At 36.3% G+C, this 12908-nt stretch overlaps 1 long non-coding RNA gene across 1 annotated transcript; it reads right to left on the minus strand.

Annotated features, from left to right (window-relative positions):
- Positions 1-919: 919 nt before the first annotated feature.
- Positions 920-12505, minus strand: LOC137850182 (uncharacterized). The gene is made up of 2 exons (XR_011092335.1): positions 12393-12505; positions 920-4037 (listed from the first exon to the last, which is right to left on the minus strand). It is a non-coding gene; the product is annotated as an uncharacterized lncRNA (long non-coding RNA).
- Positions 12506-12908: the final 403 nt, after the last annotated feature.

The raw sequence follows: 12908 nt of genomic DNA on the forward strand, positions 1-12908 counted from the left end.
ATCATATAGCAGTATTTACATATCATGAGATTTAGTATCTTCCAAAAAAAGAAAAAGATTCATGAAGAACAGCCTTTCCCCTAGATGAAAGGACATTCTCTCTAATGGGCTCTTCACAGGAAATTGAGGGAGGAGCTCAGTTTATAACTCTGCAGACCAAGAAATCAAGGCATCCTGAATTTCTTTTTGTGAACAGAAACCCAAAGTTTTGGTATTACCTATTTGACTTGAGGAAACTCCCTGCAGTTTTATGAAACTGGTTTAGCAATATTTTTTGTGATTCCTAATTTTTAGTTTAAGCTCTGATCCTATCTGGCTTTAAAACTTGCCAAATTCATCTTATCTACCAAAGCAGAGAATTTACTTAAGAGATTAAGATTTGGAAAATTTAAAGTCACAGTCACCTTGTTGATTAACTAATTCTCTTCATCGCATGACCAAGCCCTCACTTGTATCTTGATTAAGCAGTTTCCCTTTGGTGATGCCTGCCCTGGTATCACTTGGGACTGAGTTAATTTTTTTCCTAGTAGCTAGTATTGTCCTGTGTTTTGAATTTTTGATGAAATTAGTGGTGATAACATGCCGATGTTTTAGTTTTTACTGAGCAGTGCTTACACAGAGCCAAGGACTTTTCAGCTCCTCATGCTGTCCTGCCAGTGAGGGCGCTGGGGGTGCACCAGGATTTGGGGAGGGATGCAGCCAGGACATGTGGCCCAGACTGACCAAAGGGATGTCCCACACCACGTGACATCATGCTTAGCAATAAAACCAGGGGAAAGAAGGAGGATAAGGGGATGTTCAAAGTGATGGTGTTTGTCTTCCCAAGAGATCATTATACATGTACATGTATGTGATGTGCCCTGTTTTTCTGGATGTTGCTGGACACCTGACTGCTGATGAAAAGTAGTGAACAAATTCCTTGTTTTGCTTTGCTTTTGTGCATGGCTTTTGCTTTCCACAGTGAACTCTCTTTATCTCAACCCATGAGTTCTAGCACTTTCACCTTTCTGATTCTCTCCACAGTCCCACCTGTCGGACTAACCCATAATGCTGCCTCTCTTCTGGCAATGCAGAGTTTATGCTTTTCAGCTGAAGTTGGCCATAAAAGCCAGACTGCCATCTGAGGTACTCTTCTGGAGTATTCTTTAGTGTCATGTCAGTTTTCAGTTGTTTACCTTCCTTACTTCATCTGTTGTTTGTTAAGTGCTTGGTTAGACAAAAGCTAAAATCAGAACCTACATGTAAAAGAAAATCGCCATAGTTATTACTGTTGTTTCACAGTCTGGCACAAACTATATCTCTGCTGTTTCCATATATTACTTGTATAATAGATCTTATGTCACCTCTTAAAGTCCAAGTTCCTTCTGACTAGGCAGATATAAATTATTTCTCAGAATTAGTATGATTGTGACAAGATTTAGATGTACAAGGTGTATACAAATGCACAAGAAAGCAGGTGTGTCCCATTGCAAGGCAAATTTGGTCTTTTACCTGTTATTTTTGAACACCTCGAGAACTGAGAGTAAAATTTAGTTACGTGACAATGATAACGAGTAGAGGACAAGCATCAGTTCTGTGCAAGGAGGGAGGTTGTGGCTGGGAAGTTGCATCAGAAAGGTAAGAAACAGACCTAGGAAATGATTGCTTGAGGGTCCTTTGTTGTCACTAACGCTCATTAGCTGGTGAAGTTCTTGCTGGCTTATTAGCTGTTAGTTCCTGAGAAAATAAAAAGAGATGGGCTTGAAAAACTTTAGGACTGCTCATTTCTAAGTCTTTTTGGTTATATTGCAGAAAGAATAGTTAGCAACTCTCTCTCTTTCACGCGTTTTTTTTCCCCCCTGAAGATAAGCAGTTCTAACAGGCTAATTTGAGTTATTTTGTTATTTTATACCTCTTTTATGCTCTTCACTGTAGCCTTGACCTCATGATTACTGAGTAAGCTTCATAACTGTATCTGTATGACTGCTTCAAATGCAATGGCATGTTCCCTTTTTAAATTTTATGGAAGGAAGAGAGACCTAGAGAGATCTGATCCATTATGAATGGCTCTGAGACTAAACCAGTCTACGGGAGAAAATCTGAGGTTAGTGCAGAATTAAACCTTGTCACAAATTTTTGAAATGAATTGATTTATTTAATTGATTAATTGAAAACCTTTCTAAAATTCTCTGAGAGAAGTTACAGGTTAGATGTCTAAGAATTGTTTTTCAGCCAAAGAGATTGGTTTGCGGTTTAGGTGTGTTACAGCTTCAGAATGTGGTCTTGCACTGGAGAAGTACACCATGAGGTTGGCAGTAAGAGCAGTCTGAGACACCTTTCTGGAATCTAAATCAAACAAATCTCATAGGAGACTGTTTCAGAATCTATTTCTCATTATCTTATAGATAATCTAGAGCCGGGGCTCAGAAAACCTTGTCGTTCATCAGGGCTTTCACTGAACTGCTGAATCTTGGTGCAAAGGAAGGGTCCAAGAAAAGCCCCCAGTGCAGGAAGCCTTTCAGCTACAGATTGTTAGGAGTGAGGTGAGGTGTACAGGGAGTCCTGGCTTCATACATGGATTGCTTTTCTCCATCTACTACTAGGAAGTAGCTACTTTGTGGAAGTGGCTACTATACAACTCTGTGGAAGGAAAACAAAAACAAACAAACAAACAAAACACACACCAACAACAACCAAAAAAAAAACACAGACTTTCGGTTCAGTCCAGGAAGCTGCTCTTGTCATGTGGTCCTTCCTGTTATCTAAAGAATAACATAGATCATGCTGTGACTATTCTGAAATCTCACAAAGAGGGTAAAAGAAAGTCCTTCTGTATTTTATTAAAAGCATCTTTCATAATGATATATATATATATATTAGTTCTTACTTTATCAAAAACCCTAATTTCTGCTGAATTGATATATCTTATACACATCCAGAATCTGGATTGTCTGGAAGTCTCTGGCTTGCAACTCCAGAAAATCAAACAGCCTAAAAGTGGTAACAAGGTCATGATTAGAGATGATGAGTGGTGTTCGTATGAGTTGGTTTCCTTGTTCATTGAAAACCTCTGAAACTAAAGTAGAGGTTATTATAATAATTTTCAAATTTGGAGTAAAAACTAAGCAGGTTCCTTTCCTAACACTATCACTATTTGTTCAAAGCATGCCCTATTCATCTCGCAAGAAGAGGTCAGGAGAGAAAATGCTTTCATCTTAAATATTTTTTAGAATTCTAATGTGTTATTTTTATTACATGTAGATCAACCTCAACAAAATATATTTCCTAATCTTGCTCTGCAGGGCAATTTCTATTTTTCTTTCCCATTTCTTTGTTGAATGTGGAAAAAATAAGTTGAAATTATGGGATTCCCCATGGGAAGGAAAAACAAAACAAAAAACAAAAACATACACACACAAATGTTCCTTTTCTTAATAAAGTTCATTCAGGTCTCATGTAACAATGTAGTTCACACTATTGAGAAGGGGGGAAATCCAGATTATTCCAGCTGAATGTCAGATTTCCACTGCAAGCTACTTAAAATTAACAAAGATTTGGCGGTATTGGATTGACAGCTTGAACCAAGGCCTTTTTTGGAGCTGGTCTGTCATCAGAGAACAGAGCACATGTATGCAGGGTAATTTCTGAGGATGCTCTTATTTTGAAGACCCCTTGGAGCAACTGGCTGTTGAAGTTTCTTACCCAATCCGCAAGGAGAAAACAAATAGAAAGGAGGCTCTGAATCACAGGATGCTTAGGAAGAAGGATAAATTTGCTGTAAAGCTCACATGTGAATTCATTTGCCTTTTGAAGCCTTAAGGAGGCAACTTTTAAATCTCTACCCAGTCAGATCAGAACATGCAGCTATATCCAATCCATAGGAGAAATTACAATCATTTTGGCTAACATATTCTGACACAGTTAATAACCCCAATGAAGGCAGACCCAAGGTGACTTACTTGCTGTGTACTGTTGCACACAATATATTAATCAGAAAAGCTCTGCTTGTGGAACACCTTGCAATACATCATTATGCTGGACCCAGCAACCTCAGTCTCCTGAAAAACAAAAATAAGGGGGGAGGAGGAGGTCTTTTGGGCTAGGTGAACAATCTTGTTTGAATTTTGATAATGCAAATGCATTTTGATTTATTGCAATATGGAAATCCATCAGGGGAATATCATACTTCCCCTGGTATGAATATCATGTAAGTGATAACAGCCAAATATCAGAACTGGAATGAAGAGAAAAAATATTCTATGGGTGACATTGGGTGGTTTGAGGTGACAGACAGGTGTCTGGAAAACCAGACAAAAGCCATGGGGAAAATATAGGAGTGTGTCTATCTAGTAAGTATGTACCTAGCTAGTAAGCCCTGATATTTTGTGGCTACTAAATCCCGTCTTTTTTTTTTTTTTTTTTTTAATAAATGTTGAAGTCAGCTCTCCTTTCATCTTTGTGGTAAAGAACAAGATCCTGTTTTCCTGTGTCCTTTTTATTTCTCAAAATACAGTGTCAGGTTTGGTCTTATTTATTTATTTTGGCAAGATTTGTGTGTATGTGTATGAATTTAGGTTTTTCTGTGTATTTCTCACAGGTTTTGTTTGTTTGTTTGTTTAAATTTTTGATCCTTAAACGAAGATGTGTAGAATTAAGTATTGCTGGTCACTTGTTGTCTAGTCTGTACTTCTTTCTCTTTCCCGAATCTCAGAATTCTTGCTGTATTTCATAGTGTTTCCTCAGCTGCTTGAAAGGTTAAGTATGAAGTTAATGAAGTTATCACCTCTGAGGAGAAAGATTAAACCCTCTTGTATTAGATGAGGGCAGATAAACAGAAAATATATTAATTTTCAAACAGTTTATTGTAAAAAGTGATCACTCTAATTGAAAATTAGAGATGTTCAGAGCATTTACAGACATTCAGGGTGCAGTTTTCAGTCACCCTCAGATTTGGCCAAACTTTGTTGTCCGTAAAGTAAAAGGGATGTTTCCCAGAATCCTCACTGGAAGCAGGATTTAATCCACTACTTTGTCCTAGGTTATCACCTATGTACTTTTATAATATTGATATTTGCCCAAATATGATCACTAGGTCTACTTTATGGCTCTCTGCAGGACACTGGTGTAGAAATGCGAGCGGGTTCACACTGTCTGTTTTAATATCTAGCTAGAGAGATTCTGTCTCCTGAGAAGTATGGCTAGAAGAAGTCATAAAGCACTAAAAGTATATTAATGTACAGTTTTAAGACAACTCGTACAGCCTCCTTACAGTCTTGGTATCTCAAGAGTGCTTGTTTGTCAGAGCCTTGCAGTTGACCTTCAGGAATCTCTTGAGCATATAAATGGAGCTGTGATGTACAAGAGCTTCTTTCCTTAGATGTTGTTTTGACATAACTTGACCCTGAGTGTCTTTTTGAGAATGTTTCAGGATTAACAAAATAACAAAGATGGTAAATTCAGTGATTTGGATGTTGCTAATATTAGAGTTGCCTTGGCAATGACAAATAAGCTAATTGGGATATAAAGCACACTACTCAAGGAAGTCATTCTCCGTCATTAGAGGCAAAACACGGATGATCAAGTCTGATATATTTAAGATAAACTAAATTTCTGGCCTACTTCTAATATATGTTCTAAAATCCTTAAGAAATCACTTCCTAGAACATATAGTAAAAATTATTATTATGTAATATTAATGAGATTTCAAATCCTTAAGGACAGTCATTTCATAGGATATAGTGAAAGTTCAGGGTTTGCTAGCATTGTAAAAATTGATTTAAAGAAATTAAGAACATAAATGAATACTCTGAATAATAAATATAGCATTCAGGGTCCCAGGATAGAAACAAATTATCCTTTAATAAGGCACACAAAGTCTCAAGACGGAGAAGAGATACCTTTCTGTGCCTGCTTGCTAATAGATTTATACATATTTTGTTGGTGTGCTTCATACTGAGCAGTAGCCAGATAGAAAGATTGCTATTTTTTAAGAGCAAAGGACATAAATATCTTATTATAATACTGCTATCAACAATTTTACATAAGTGTGTGGTCGTAAAATTACTGTGAAAATGTGGTATTTTATTATCAAATATTTTTCTTTTACTTCTTCCATCATTTACTTAACTTGTTTTGATTGTCTGCATGTTGTTTAATGAAGCCTGTAATTGCTGGACTTTGTTAAGCACTGATAAAATAATAAACATACTATTATTTCAGAAATAAGACCTGAATATTAATTATTTGGATGTTAAAAGTATGCTTATCAGCAACAGCAAAGATTCTCTCAACTATAGATTGGTGAGCTTTGATACAAACTCTTTACAGTGAATTTACAAAATCTTTATACTGCCATATGAATACTGCTGCCCATTACCCAGTGTTTTTCACACATAACCTTTCATCTCCTGAGTCTGAGCCTCCTCTGAGTTACTGCAGGTTTATGCCAGAGTGATTCCATTAACATAGTTCCTCATGGAGTCATCTGGATTTACAGAAGTTTAAAGTAAAATCAGTAGACTGCCTGGGGAATTCTGTTGGAAATGTATCTTGCCACAGTGAAGAGTGTAGACAACTTGACCTGTGACAATTTTGGGTTGTGTGGATGCTAAATTTCAAAACATGTTTTAGTGCTCACTTGGTCTGAATCTTAGAAAATTCTCTTGCAAGAAATGTGATTAAAATTAACTATCTGACTATTTTTCAGAGTTTGTAATTTTTCTTCTCCTTTGTCACATTTGGTTGTTGTCACAGATGGCCAATCTAGGGGTTCCCTTATTTCCTTTCTGTCTGGTGTGTATAGTTTTTGTGTGTGTGTGTATTTGAGGTTTGCATATCAGGCAACAGAAGAGAGGTTGTGCAGTCACAAAGAGAAACACAAAGAGAAAGTATCACAAAGAGAATGACTATTTCTATCTCTGTTATTAAATATTCTTCCTTGGTATACTCAGTATAAATATATAACACTGTCTCTAGGCATTTATCCTTGTCATTCCTTGAAGAAGCGTTAGACTTTTCCCATTCAGGAAAACAGCTTTGCTTTTATTTTGTAAAGATGCACATCTTTCTGATCTTGTGTTAGTACTTTCTTTTGGATGTTGTATTTCTTCCACTGAAATCATGACCAAAGAAATCAAAAGCATTGCTGAAAATGCTTTTGACTATTTTTTTTCTGTAAAATTCAGAAAATAAAGGAAAAAAAAAATACTATAAAGTTGCAAAGCAGCTACCAAACACACTATTGCACTAAACAATATTGGTTTTATCTTCTCCTTGCCATCACTTCACAGATTTCTAATCAAGACAGACTCTTGAACTCCAATGGGAAATTGGTGAAAATAAGAAAATTTTCAATTATTTTCATGTCTAAGCTACTAAAATTGAATTTTTCAGATGTCATCAAGATGGAAGTGTAAACTAATGAGTAACTGTGAACTAATTTCCACATTCACTGGGAATTTCAGAGTTCATTGCATAAACACTTAGCTTTTTTTTTTTTTTTTTTTTTCCCTTAGATCAGCAATGTAAAATTCTCTGCCTCATTTCAGATAGTGTAATTAATGAATCTCAGATATTCTTAGTGCAGTATTTTAGTTTGTGCAAGTCCATTGTTAAAAAGTGGGAAAAAAAAAAAAAAAAAGGTAAGCAGTATGAAAAGACACAATTTTAGAAGGAGGAGTAAACAACTACGTAGGTTTCTGAGTCAATTAGCCTGTCCTGTCCCAATAAAAACATGTTCAATATTTCAAGATATTAAAACTTCTGTAAGCTTCCATTTTTACAATGTACTAAAGTAGAAATAGTTATTCTTTCTTGAAAATTTATTTATTTATTAAGAAAAAATATAAAATTTTTGATTAGAATAAACAACTACACCACAATTTTAGAGCTGGAGTTTACAGATGGCCCAAACTTTAATCCCAAATCTGAATATGTCTGGAGACTGGGACAAGATTCAGATTTTTTGACTTGTATTGGTATGTACTGTTTCTTTCACCACAATAACAAGATTACTGTCTGTGTGCCATTGCAATAGATCATTGTTTTTAAAACACAGTGTATTTTAACTGATGTGATGCCAATACGCATGTACAGTCTTCCTAAGCTTAAATCCTGATCTTGAATTGTTTCTGCTCTTGGCAGATTTAGTATAGCCTTCCATGAAGACCTTCTGATCAGCCACTCACACTCATGGATAGCTGACCAAAAAGAAAATATCCAACCTAATTCACTTTTACTGTGAGGAATTCAGGACAGATTAAAACAAGACATTCATAGTACTTGTGATTTCCTGTTCAATGGGGGAAATATTCTTGAGATTTTTGACTGTTTCTATTGAAGACTCAGATCTGGGCTTTACTGTTTCCTTTGGAATCTGTAAAATGAGTGAAATGAGTGATGTTCTAAGAACTGCAGGCAGATTGTAATATAGCTAGCACCACTGTCACTTGGCGAAATAGGGTTCTGTTGTTCACAGATCAGTGTGTGATATAGTCCTTCCTTTGTGTCTGACCACAAAACCTGTGAGTCTAATCTCATATTCAGCTGCAGTTTTTAGTTCATACTTTAGTACACTGCCTCTCATTTAGCCTCCACAGCTTCAGAAATATTGTGGTTGTTTTGACCCCTTGCAGGAACCAAAAGCTACACATGTCAGGGCAAGCACTTCTGGCTTCTATTCAATGGTTCCTCAGATACCCTACTCTTTTAGGAAGGAGGTGTAATGTACATTGAGGAGATGAAAAGCACCATGTTTATCAGTACTTGCTTTGATGGGTAGGATAAACCTTAATCTTACACCTTAATCCCACCATCTACCTCAGATCTGATAAAAAAGGGGTAAGTCATTTCACTGGAGCTGTCTCCAAGATTAACTCCAAATATCAATGTGGTTGTACTTTGAATGTCTCTTCCAACAGAGAGATGTGTATGGATTTTCCAGCTAAGGGTGGGTCTAAGCAGGAACTGTAAAGCAAATGGTGGGTATTCTGGGATTTGACCTCCAGTTTATCTCAGCTCTCAGAGCAAGCTTTTTGTTTAGCTGAGATATGAAAACACTGATGCCATGTGTTTTAAAGTCAGAGCAAACATGGAGCTGTCATAGACCTCATTTTGAGGGTACTGTTCATCAACTGAAGATACAAGTCCTTGAAGTTGATCTAGGCGGTGGTCCTTGACCTGTGACAGCACATTCCACTTATTTGCTGTTTACGTGTGATTTTCACTTATGGATAGAAAAGATAATAAAAATACCAAGCATTTTTAGTTTAGGTTTGTTGATCCAAATCCATGTTAGTTTGAATCAGCTTTTTAGACTAGCTGTAAAAAATACTGCTGCCTTCTCTTGTCTGCTGTAAACCCCCCTGAAATGAAACCATGGTCTGATCCCTCTAGACTGAAGCAACAGTGTCTTATTCTCTCATTGTCACATATCTAATTCCTGTATTTTGCCTATGAACATCTGAAATCTGAGACCCCAGATCCATTAAGTGTCTATTTACATGTACAATCTTACTCATCTGAGTTAAGCACATAGATAACAAGAACATAAGAGGGGAGAAAAGCATTAGGCAAGAAAAGGCAGATACAAGTAGCCTCACAGTTAAGCACATGTTGGTGTACTGATTTTAATGTTTCTAAAAATTGAAAGGGAGAAAGAGTGTTATTCCATGAAGATACAAAAACACTGTTTTCTTTTGTCTGCTTGCTATAGTATATGTTCTTGAATTTAGCTTGTTCAGTTTTGCTTTCTTTGACACAACATTACAAAAACAAACAAACAAACAAACAAACAAACAACAACAACAACAACAAAAAAAGCCAGGCGTTTTGGAGACTAGATGTTAGTGTGTAGGTCAGTTGTGGATGGCTGCTTTCTTACTGAGTGATTAACAATAAATATTCCTGTCACAAACGCTGGCTTGAATTTTCTGGAAAGTAATTAATTGCACAAGTAGTCAACTAATAGTGGCAGCTGCAAGACATAACTTAGCCTTTTTCTTACTAATGTAAGTGCTATGCTTATGCTAAACTGTTCTGAACATCTCCAGAGTATTTTGCATGTCTGAGAATAATATTCTCCATCCACTCCAAATTCATGTTGGCAATTTATACAAACATCTTATCATGTTGTGAGGAAGATGTGAGAAATGGTGGGGAAAGGAAAATTATAGAAGAGGATAAGTGTAAGGATATGTTGCTGTTCTGTCCATAGAAATTCGAAGTTATTTTGCAGTTATTCTGCACATCATTATGAAAAGAATGGCTTCCAGCTATCAGCTTTGATCTTGGTGTACTTTACTATGTAAAAAAGATGACGTGACAGAAGGGATGGAAAGAGAAGTTTACCCAAGAACTAATAGAGAGATAGGTAAATGTGCCAGTTCCTAAACAATGAAATGCTCTTATTTTGGTGACCTGAATGAATATGTTTTTACTCTGTTCACCTCCCTATTATACAAACAAGTTCTTTAAACAGGATTATCAATGCTAGTAATTTATAATACCTGTATCTTACACGAAAACTCATCTGTAGCTCTCCCAAAGTGCATTGCAAATAATGTATAGATTATTAATTTGTTGAGCAAAACCTAGGTGAGATATTGGTTTTTGAGATGTGAATATGTTAGCATAACTTTTCAGTATGTGGACATATTAAATCCTTTAATAGATATGAAACTAATTGTGCAAATTTTGTTTTCCAAAACCTGGGAGGGCATAAAGACCTGAGAGATTAGATATTCCTATTTCCTACAATACAAAAAAAAATCTATTCCCACATAAATTTAAGGAAGCTATTGCTAAAAATAAATAAATAAATAAGTAATAATAATAATAAATCAACTCAGGTCACTTATTAGAAGATGTTCTACTTCCATCAGTCACTACTGGTTTCAGCACAACTATTTCTCCGCACAATCCTTACTCACAGAAATTGTAGCTTCTAATCAAATGTTCACTTAAGTCTTAAACAAAATAGTCAAGAACTACAAAAGCTAGCAGTACCTCCCAGAGACTAGCTCAGTATAACTTTTGAGACAAAGGCTGATTTATTTATTTATTTATTTATTTTTAGAGAAATAATTAAATAAAAACTTCACTGGGAAACAATTCACATCCTTAAATGATCATCAGTAAATCACCTCTTTAAATAATTGTCAATGAATCTGAGCATTCCTACCTATTCACAAATATCCTCTACAATTATGAGTTTCTTCTGCTTGCTTTATTGGACTGATAATGACTAGTAGTCAGTAGTACACAATTCAAATTGGCAGTCCGCATGGCACGTGCAAGGGGAGAGCAATTAACTGAAATACTGAAAAAAAAATGAGTTAATTTTCATTCAGTGTATTTCTAAAAATACTTCCAGGAAAATAAGCAGCTAATGTTTGCTCTTGTTTCATTATTCTGGGAAACTGGAAAAAAAAGGAAAAAACTTTTAAAGTTGAATGGAGCACAGTCATGAGTGAGTTGATTAGCTATGCACGGCGTTGCCAGACATCTGCAAGAAACAGTTCAATAACCTGTAGGAGATGCAGACACGACAAGGTACTAGAACCACATGAAGGATTTGCACCAGAAGTTATATGAACAATCAGTCTTGGATTCTGCTTAACTCCCCATTCCTGAAGGCCCCCTGAAGGTATCAGAAAATGTAATCTTTCCAAAATGATAAACAGCCCTTTCTCATCTTGGTAGTTTAACTTCAGAAAGGTGAACACTACCTGTTTCTTTGACTAAGTAGTAATATGTAGAGGTGTTTTGTGAGAAAAAAGCCCAGCTGCCTTTTATTCTCTGAAAACGTAAGTTCTGCTTGCTCAAGAGTCTCTCATAACAGACAGATATAGGTGTTGCCACAGTGGTGCAGAGATACAGACAGATATTGTTGTGTCGCCAGTGAGACTGAGCTGACCAGCTGAATTAAAATCCATAATTATGGCTCAAGCTTTTTAAAATATTGTTTTCGATAGTAAGGGAGTAAGACATAAAACCCTGTTATTCAGGCTGTAGTTCTGCTTGCTTTAATGTCAGTGGGTAAAACTCTCTTCATTTCTGTTTGTACTGAATTACACTGCATAGATCATTCTCAGTTCACTTTCTTTTAATTCTTTAGCACTCCTAACACAAAACTGCATACTCTATGTAAAGCTGGCAGCAGTGGGGAACAAATTGACGTTACTCTTTTCTGTCAATTAAAATTTCAGGGGATTGAGTGGACTGGAGGAGAAGGTGTCTGCACTTTCATGATTGCTACATTTCAATCTCTGAGTTTCAAAATTGGCATCTCCCTCATTGTGTAGCAAATCCCTGAGGGAGAACCACAGGCTTCTAGTTCTGTCCCATTCTGTGTTATAAATGGACTCCAAAGCAGACTCTCCTTTACACACTGTCCTTTGAATCCTGTGACTCACCTTCATAAAAGCTGTCTTGGTCTTGCAATGAAATTGCTCCTCAGCTCTCACTTCTGTAGTACTGAGCAGCCAAGAGGAAGGGAAAGACACACAGCTCTGTAACCCTGCTCTACTGTACACTGTCAAAACCTGCCAACGGTTCTTCACGCAAATGAGCTTCCAGCTGACAATGTATGTTTTTAATTTAACTCACATGGTTATACATGGGCAGGTGAGAAGGGCCCATTTCCCTTTTTCATTTCTTTTTTTTTTTTTCCCCTGTGCTGGTAAATGTATTTCATCTTGAAACTCTTGCTTTGGATTAAAAAGCTGTTGCCTTTGGCACTAAAGCTTCACAGCAGGCTGAGGAAAGTAAAGCTTCCTTTCATTGCCATGTTTGAAACTAGAAGAAGTCATCATATTACTTTAACAAGCAGAAATGAATGAAAATGTTTAATATGATTATGCAAGCATGAGTAGCCATATTACTGTGTTCTAACTGCTGCAGATTTTGCTCTGTGTGATTCCTCATGCTGG

This window comes from Anas acuta, chromosome 1 (genome assembly GCF_963932015.1).
Source record: "Anas acuta chromosome 1, bAnaAcu1.1, whole genome shotgun sequence".
Taxonomy (NCBI): Eukaryota; Metazoa; Chordata; class Aves; order Anseriformes; family Anatidae; genus Anas; species Anas acuta.